The sequence below is a fragment of the Gossypium raimondii genome, chromosome 10 (genome assembly GCF_025698545.1).
Source record: "Gossypium raimondii isolate GPD5lz chromosome 10, ASM2569854v1, whole genome shotgun sequence".
Lineage (NCBI taxonomy): Eukaryota > Viridiplantae > Streptophyta > Magnoliopsida > Malvales > Malvaceae > Gossypium > Gossypium raimondii.
Window position 1 is genome coordinate 43,621,655 of NC_068574.1, and position 8,229 is coordinate 43,629,883.

General features: G+C 27.2%; 1 non-coding gene across 1 annotated transcript; it reads left to right on the forward strand.

Annotated features, from left to right (window-relative positions):
* On the forward strand, positions 1-107 carry LOC128034180 (small nucleolar RNA R71). The gene has a single exon (XR_008190312.1). It is a non-coding gene; the product is annotated as a small nucleolar RNA R71 (small nucleolar RNA).
* The last annotated feature ends 8,122 nt before the right edge of the window (positions 108-8,229 follow it).

Sequence of the window (8,229 nt, forward strand, 5' to 3'; positions counted from 1 at the left end):
AACCCATGGTGAGGGCACCTTCTCAATAAATCCTTATACCTCTTCCATGCATCATATAAGGTTTCTAAGTCTATTTGAACGAAGGAAGAGATATCATTCCTCAACTTGGCCGTCTTAGCTGGTAGGAAGTACTTCAGTAGGAATTTCTCGGTCATTTGATCCTATGTAGTGATAGAACCTCATGGTAAAGAATTCAACCATTTTTTAGCTTTGTTCCTCAACGAGAAAGGGAATAACCGTAGGCAAATAGTGTCGTCAGAAACTCCATTTATCTTGAAAGTATCACAGAATTCTAGAAAATTAGCCAAATGAGTATTTGGATCTTCGTATTGCAAACCGTCAAACTGAACAAATTGTTGTACCATTTGAATAGTGCTTGGCTTCAGTTTGAAATTATTCGCAACAATGGTGGGTCTCACAATACTCGATTCAACCCCAGTTAGAGTGGGCTTGGCATAATGGTACATAGTACGAGGAACATGATTTGGATTTGTAGCATTTGCAGCAACCGCAGGAAGCAGCTGATTAGTCTAATTATCACCCATCTCATCAATAATAATAACATCCTCATGCTCGCCTACTATGCTCCGTAGACTCTGCCTTGCTTCTCTACGATTTCTGCGAGCTGTACTTTTAATCTCACTGTCAAATAATAATGGTCCCGATGGGTTTCTTCTAGTCATAAACTAAAGGAACCTACCAAAAGCAAATAAAAGAAAAATTAGAAAACTAAAATTAAACTAAAATTAAAAATATAACAAAAATAAAAATGGCTAAATTAATAAAAATCGAGGGTTCCTAGTATTTTAGTCCCCGACAACGGCGCTAAAAACTTGATGATCACTAAGCTAACTATAATTACGACAAAGGCAAGCGCACCTATCGAACAATAGTATAGCTATGGTGAGTAGGGAATATCGTATCCGCGATGACTAAAAGTACTAGTAATTACAGTTTTCCTATTATTTACCCGATAAATTGAAATGATTGTTTTTAATCTAAATTTACTAATCTAATTTAACTACGAACGCAATAGAGAATGAAATGGGAAAATAATCGAAGATAACCAATGAGAAAGACAATACCCAGGAAAGAATCCACCTAGACTTCACCTATTATTCTGAATCCGAATTAAACGATTTATTCACTTGTGCCTTGATCCGTAGAAATCCCTAAATTATGTTAATATCTCTTTTGTGAGTAAGAACAACTGACTCTAGGTTGATTAATTGAAATTTCTTTCTAATTAAAACCCCTATCGTCACATTAACTCGATCTATGGATTCCCTTATTAGATTTGACTCTAATTCGGTAGATTTATGTCGTCCTATTTCTAGGATTTGCATGCAACTCCACTCAATTATGCTAGATCTACTCTTAAACAAGGACTTTTGCTCCATTGAAATAAACACATTAAACCTGAATTAATATACTAAAAATATTAAAACACGAAATAAGCATACATAAATGAGAATAAGAATCATGTATTTATAGCGTAAAAATAGAAATTAAATAATAAGTTTCATCATAGGTTTCATCCTCCCTAGATATCTAGGGGATTTAGTTCACAATCCTGAATAGAAACATCTCAAAGTTAGGAAGATATAAAGAAACTCAATAAAACTTCGAAGGAAATTAAATGGAAATTTTCGATCTTAAAGAAGATCTGCTTCCGAGTGGATTCTAATGGCGTTCTTCGAGTGTTTTCTTTAATCTTCCCCGAGTGCCCCCTTAGATCTTCTTCTAATTGGTATTTTATAGACTTTAGAATGCTCAGAAAGCCTAAAAATTGAGTTTTTCTACGTATCTGGGAAGCACGATGCGATATTGACACGGGCTGGCACATGGGCTGGTGACCAGCCCGTGTGGATCTTGGAAACAACTCTAATCGTCTGATTTTGGCTCATTTTTTGCTCCTTTCGCTCACAAATACTCTCCTAAGTATAGAAACATGAATTTAAAGGATTGGGAACATCAAATTTACTAATTTACATAATTAATCATCCAAAAATGCATTAAGAATGAGATTAAAATAAGTTACTTTTACAGCTTATCAGAGATGAAAAAGAAAATTAGAGAGAAAATACAAAAATAGTTTTTAATCAAAACTAAATTGACACGATGTATAAATGTTAAGAGTTAAATTTGTTATTATGTCAATTTTAAAAGTTATCGTGTCATCTTCCTTTTAGTCAATTAATGGTGATGACCAAAAAGATAAATCTAAAAATATTAGTAATAATTTTGTAAGTTTTCATAATTTAATAACACAAAAATATACTAATAGTCTAGTAACTACAAATATAGTTTACCCTAGTTTTAAATAGTCATGCCATCAATAACATGAGAAAAAAGTAGACACATGGCATGTTCATTGGTTGAATGTGTCATTTTTTTAAATACCATAAACATTTGGGTGAGCTATACAATCATTCACTGTGTTTTGTTTTGCTCACTAACTATGAAAATTTTCAATTTAGTCACTAAATTATTATTTGTTATTATTTGAGTCTGTTTTGATTACCCTCTATTAAATTGTTAACTAAAATTATGTGACATTTTTAAAATTAGTATATTAACATATTTAATCCTCAATACTTACATCTTTTATCAATTTGTTCCTAATCCTAAATAATTCAACACATTTAACCATCCATATTTATAAATTTTATCAAATTAGACCTCAAACTTTTCCACCAATCAAATTTTATTTTATTTTACAACCTGATTCTTTTGTTGCTGCTGACGGACAGACAAAGAAGACTTATTCAGTCCTCAGCACCTTATCCCCCCTCTTCCACCAGTTAAACTGCGTTTTTAACGTCAGTTTATATAATATTTAAATAATTTATTACATTATAAATATGCATAGTATTATATTGATAATTCAAACAAATTAAATAATAATAATAAATTTGAAAATATAAATTATTTCTTTTTAATATATATAATATTTTTAAAAAATTTATTCATATAATTTTAGAAATTAGCGAAATTGAATTCCATATATTATTGCAGTGCTAACAGTTTTCTCGTAAAGGCAAAATCCTCTAGTCCTTGGCATGTAATGTAATGTACATTACAGTCTCTAGAATTTGGCGGTAAAAATAAAATAAAATTTGATAGTTGGAAAAGTTTGAGGGCTAAATTGATAGAATTTGTAGTTATTAAGGGTTAAATTTTTGAATTGTTTAATATTAGAACCAAATTAATAGAATATGTAAATTGAGAATTAAATACGTTACGTACCAATTAAAAAATATCACATCATGATTTCCGTTAACAATAGGAGGGTGACCAAAATAGAATCAAATTATAACATTAATGACTAAATTGAATTTTTTATAGTTGATTAACCAAAACAAAAATATACTAATAATTGAGTGACTAAAATAAGTACCAAAGTGAAAAAATATAATTTAGGGATCAAATAAATATAATTATTATAAGTCATAATTCTCATATTAAAATATACATTTTTTTTACAAAGAAAACCTTAATTTAGAGGAAGGAATTGCAAATGTTGGGATTTGAATCATGGTGGTTGGTTCTGCACCAGTGCGTACCATTTCAATGTTAAAACGAAATATCAAATGACCTTTTTTGCACCAAAGAAAATTTTAGTCTGCCTAGTCGCACCAATTTGTTCTAGTCAATTCTGGTCATATCAGGCGAAACATGATGTACTAGTCGGTGCATCAAATAATATTTAAAAAAATGATTTTTACTGTTTGCTTTATACGATAATTTAAAAAGTCAACACTTGTATTAATCAAGACTACACTTAATCAATCAATTTTAAAATTTAAACTATAAAACTTAAATATAATAAAAAAATAAACTTACTCAACTGTACCTTCTTTTATTTCTTTTAGGGACGAGGGAAAGAAGCTGAAGGCCTAAATCCCTAAAATTTCAGCTTCCAGCTTGGTTTCAAAAACCTCTTTCACCTTTGATATATATGTTAGCATTAAATGGGCTAATGTTGTGGATTATGTCGTCGAGATGATTTTTTTTTAATTTTGGATTTATTGAATGAGAGATTTTTATTTTAGAATTTATTGATAAGTATTTAAAATTTTTAAATATTAAGATATACATATATTAAATATTTTTTAAAAATCTCGATAAATATAAAATGATACATGAAATAAGCTAATATTAATACGTACTAATTTCAGTAGAAAAATAGTACACCCAATCGATACAAGATTAACTACCTTAATTTCAAATCAACAAAACTTTAAGTTTTATTACTTATTAAATATTTAGTATTACAGAAAAAAACTATTTTTAAACATGGAGAATACTTTTAACTTATGATTTTCTTTTAAAATTTCATGACATTTTATATTTGGATTAATTATATAAAATTGCAATTTTCATTTCTAATGATCATAACATCAATTTATATATCATGATATAATATAAAATTGATATAAACAATATAATTTTTTTTAAAATACAAAATCATCTCACACGTAAATGTATTGGTGAAAAAATCTCATATATTACTAAAATAATAAAAAAAATGATTTTTGAAAAGTGACGATATGTTACTGATTTCCATATTTAATAAAATGTGTAAACTCAATTTAAACCATTTATCATAACAACTTGAACTGCTATAAGTTTTTTACTTTAGCAATTAAAATAAATAATTTATTACCTATAAATTGAATTACATAAAATAGTATATTATAATATATCTTCATTTATTCATATTTGTTTTTAAAGGAAAAGAGTTTGGACAAAATACAAAGCTTGAAATATAGGTTTGGATAAAAATTTAAGACTCGTTTTTTATATGGGTCGGGCCTTGAGCAAGATTTTTTTGCTCAAACCTGACCCGAATATATTATATTATATTAATTATATATGTTAAATAATAATTATTATTTATATTTATATTGTCACTAACACAATAACAATTAAACTCGTTACCCAAACCCCCCAAAAAATTTTTGTCTAACTAAATAACTCAACCCAAAATATAAAATTTTAAAAATGATATTTAATACAATAAAATATTTATTATATTTATCTGTGTTTTTTAATAAACATTTATTATATTTATGGTAGTTTTTTTAATATAAAATTTTTTAATGTATTTCTAATGTGTTAGAAAACTTTTATTTTAGCCTTTTTTAGTGCATTTAGTGTATTATATATATTTTTAAAAATATTTTTAAATAAAACTAATCTAAAAAATCAAATATGAGTAGGTTGCGCTCAAATTTACCTTTCTTAAATTGGGTGAGGCTTGGGCAAAAAAGTAAACCAATTTTTCAAACAGGGCCTGGGCTTGAAACACTAGCCTAGATGCCTTGTATGGGCTCGAGTCAAATCCCACCCATTAGCACCTCTACTAGAGAATATGACCGAGTCAAATATATGCCCAATTAACTTTTTTTTTGTATGAAAATATTTAGGGGTAAATCTCAAAATTATACATCAACTTTTGTTTAATGTGTAATTTTATGCATGAACTTTAATTTTGTGCAAAATTTTACGTAACATTTGTTACTTAATCTAATTCTCACTAATTATTAATACAATTATTGATAGAGGATCATTATATATATATATATATATATTACATTATTACATACACTAGTTGTTATATTTATCTAATATAAAAATAAATTGATGTATTTATTTCTTCACATATGTACAATTGAGTCCAAATTAAAATTCATGTATCAAATTACACATTAAATCAAAATTTATATATAATTTTAAAATTTGTCCCAAACATCTACACCTTATCATATCTTTGGAAAACATCATTGGGCCATTTCAATAGATATTTGGCGGTAGTATGTTGAAAAGGATGGTACAATAAACCTTGTTAGTTGTCTCCTCAATCACCATTTCAAGATATATAACTTTTTTTTTTATTATAATTTAGTTAGATTATATCAAATGTTTTCGATTTATTTTGCTACTCTGTATCTATTATGTAATAACTCAACTTCTTATGTTATGATTATAAATAGACGTGGTCATGGGCCGATCGACATGTTAGGTCTGATTTGGACTTACATTTTTCAACAAAGATTGATTTGATCTATTTTACTGTTTAAAAGTAACAAAATTCTTAAGTGGTTTTATACTCTTCCGTAACTTTTTTATACGATTAATATTTTAACAATTCAACTCTTGAATTTATCAATATATTTGTCTTGGTTATGTATGTAAAATTTTGAATTGATCGATATCTTTATCATATCGATCTAAAATATTGTTTATATTAATATATATTTAACAATTGAAAACTTTCACATAAAACAAATAGTTAAAAATTTAATTTATGTCAAACTTGACATGCACGATCTAGATGAATGAAAATGAAATATGATGATGGATTGTTAAAATAGTAACCATACAAATAATTACACGGTGTAAGTGAATCCATCCCTTTAATCTATTGTTAATTTAATAAAAGAAAACCATTTAATAATTTATTGAGATCCTATATAAATAAATAAATAAATAAATAAATAGTAAATTCTTTTAATAAAATTAGATAAATAAATAATTTAGACATTATCACCTATATATTTTATAATAAATGAAAGACATTCTATAAAAATTAAAGACAAAAACAAATGAATAATTTAAATTGTATAAAATTACACTTCAATGCTAATGATAATAAAATAATTAATAATGTACTTAATAAAAATTAAGATATAGTAGTTGATTTATTAATTGTTAGATTGATAATTAAATAAATTTTAATAAGATATAATTAAAAAGAAATCACGAGTACACTAATTGTAGTTATAGAGTAGCTTTATAATAGTTTAAAAGCTAGCCTTGAAGAAGATTATTTACACCTATGCTAGTAGCTTCCTAGGTGCTACACATAGCTTTTTAATTAGAAGCTAGTGTCACGTAAATAAAAGCTTATGATAATTGCGCACAGAACATTTTATGGAGGTCAACTGATTAAATGAGGCTTATTTGATTTGCTTGAACTAGTCCGATTTGTGGAACACATGGAGAAGTCCATCTACTTAAAGCATTGGTGGCCCAATGAAACACTAAGTAAAACTAGAGTTATCATGGTAATCAGTGTAAATCCTAAGAGATAAAGATGTATAGAGCTTAAATCCCTTAGGACTCTCATCTTGTAGATAGACACTAATCTAAACTGTTGATATAATTCGATTTGTACCATTGGATCTTGGGGAGCTCAACTATAAATAGAGGTCTCCCCCTTCTTTTGTATTCATCCCATTGTACTTCATTCATTCTTGAGTTAAAGAATTTATTGAGAGCATTTACTCAAACACCTTGTGTGCATTGTTTTCTTATGGCTTTTCAATTCTCTCGTTGCTCTTTCATTTCGAGTTGCTTCCGCTATATTTTCTAGTGCCTTAGAGAATTTTCGGGAGAATTCTCTCTTTTCGAGTTTTAGGCTAACTTAGGTTGATTTGAAGCAAAAAAATCACCTAAGGTCTCGCGATTTGCAAAACTTAAGTTCTAGTCTCGTGACAACAATAACTTATTAGGTGGTACATGTAGCTTTCTAATTAGAAGATAATGGATAACTGATAAATTTTAAAAAAATAAGTGTAAATTAAGTATTGAATTTAAATATAAAAGTTATTCCATGCATTAGATAAAATTAAAAATACTTCATAAATATAAATAGTAAATTATGCAAAATTTTATTCTACATTTATCATTAAATTTTAAAATGTCACATTATTATAAAATAATCAAAATTTAAACTTAAAGTCTTTAAAAGATAATATAATGTTAAAATAAAATTGAATTAACTGAAAATATTCTACATTAAGTGATAAGTAGCTCTTATCTACTTATTAATTTTCACACTTTTTATAGTTTCTTTTTTCACATGTAATCTTTGATGTACTAGGTAATATGAATTTTTTTTTAAAAGGTGAGAAGCATTTGTGGAGGCATTTTTCATTCAGTGCTTGGACCAATGTCAATTGCCTCTGGAACTGATGATTTGGAAAATTGTCATGTTTGGATTGACAAATTTTGACTACAAATATGTTTGGGTTGTGATATTCTTAGTTGATTATGATTCTTACAAGCTTGTCATTTATATCCAATCTACCTATACAAGGTATCTTGAAGATTTGTTGGGATTGGATCAATCTCAACAGACATCCCTAAAACTAATAAACATATGAAGTCGATTAACGGGAAGATATCATTAGTCGATTGGAAGACTTATCCTTTGTGATT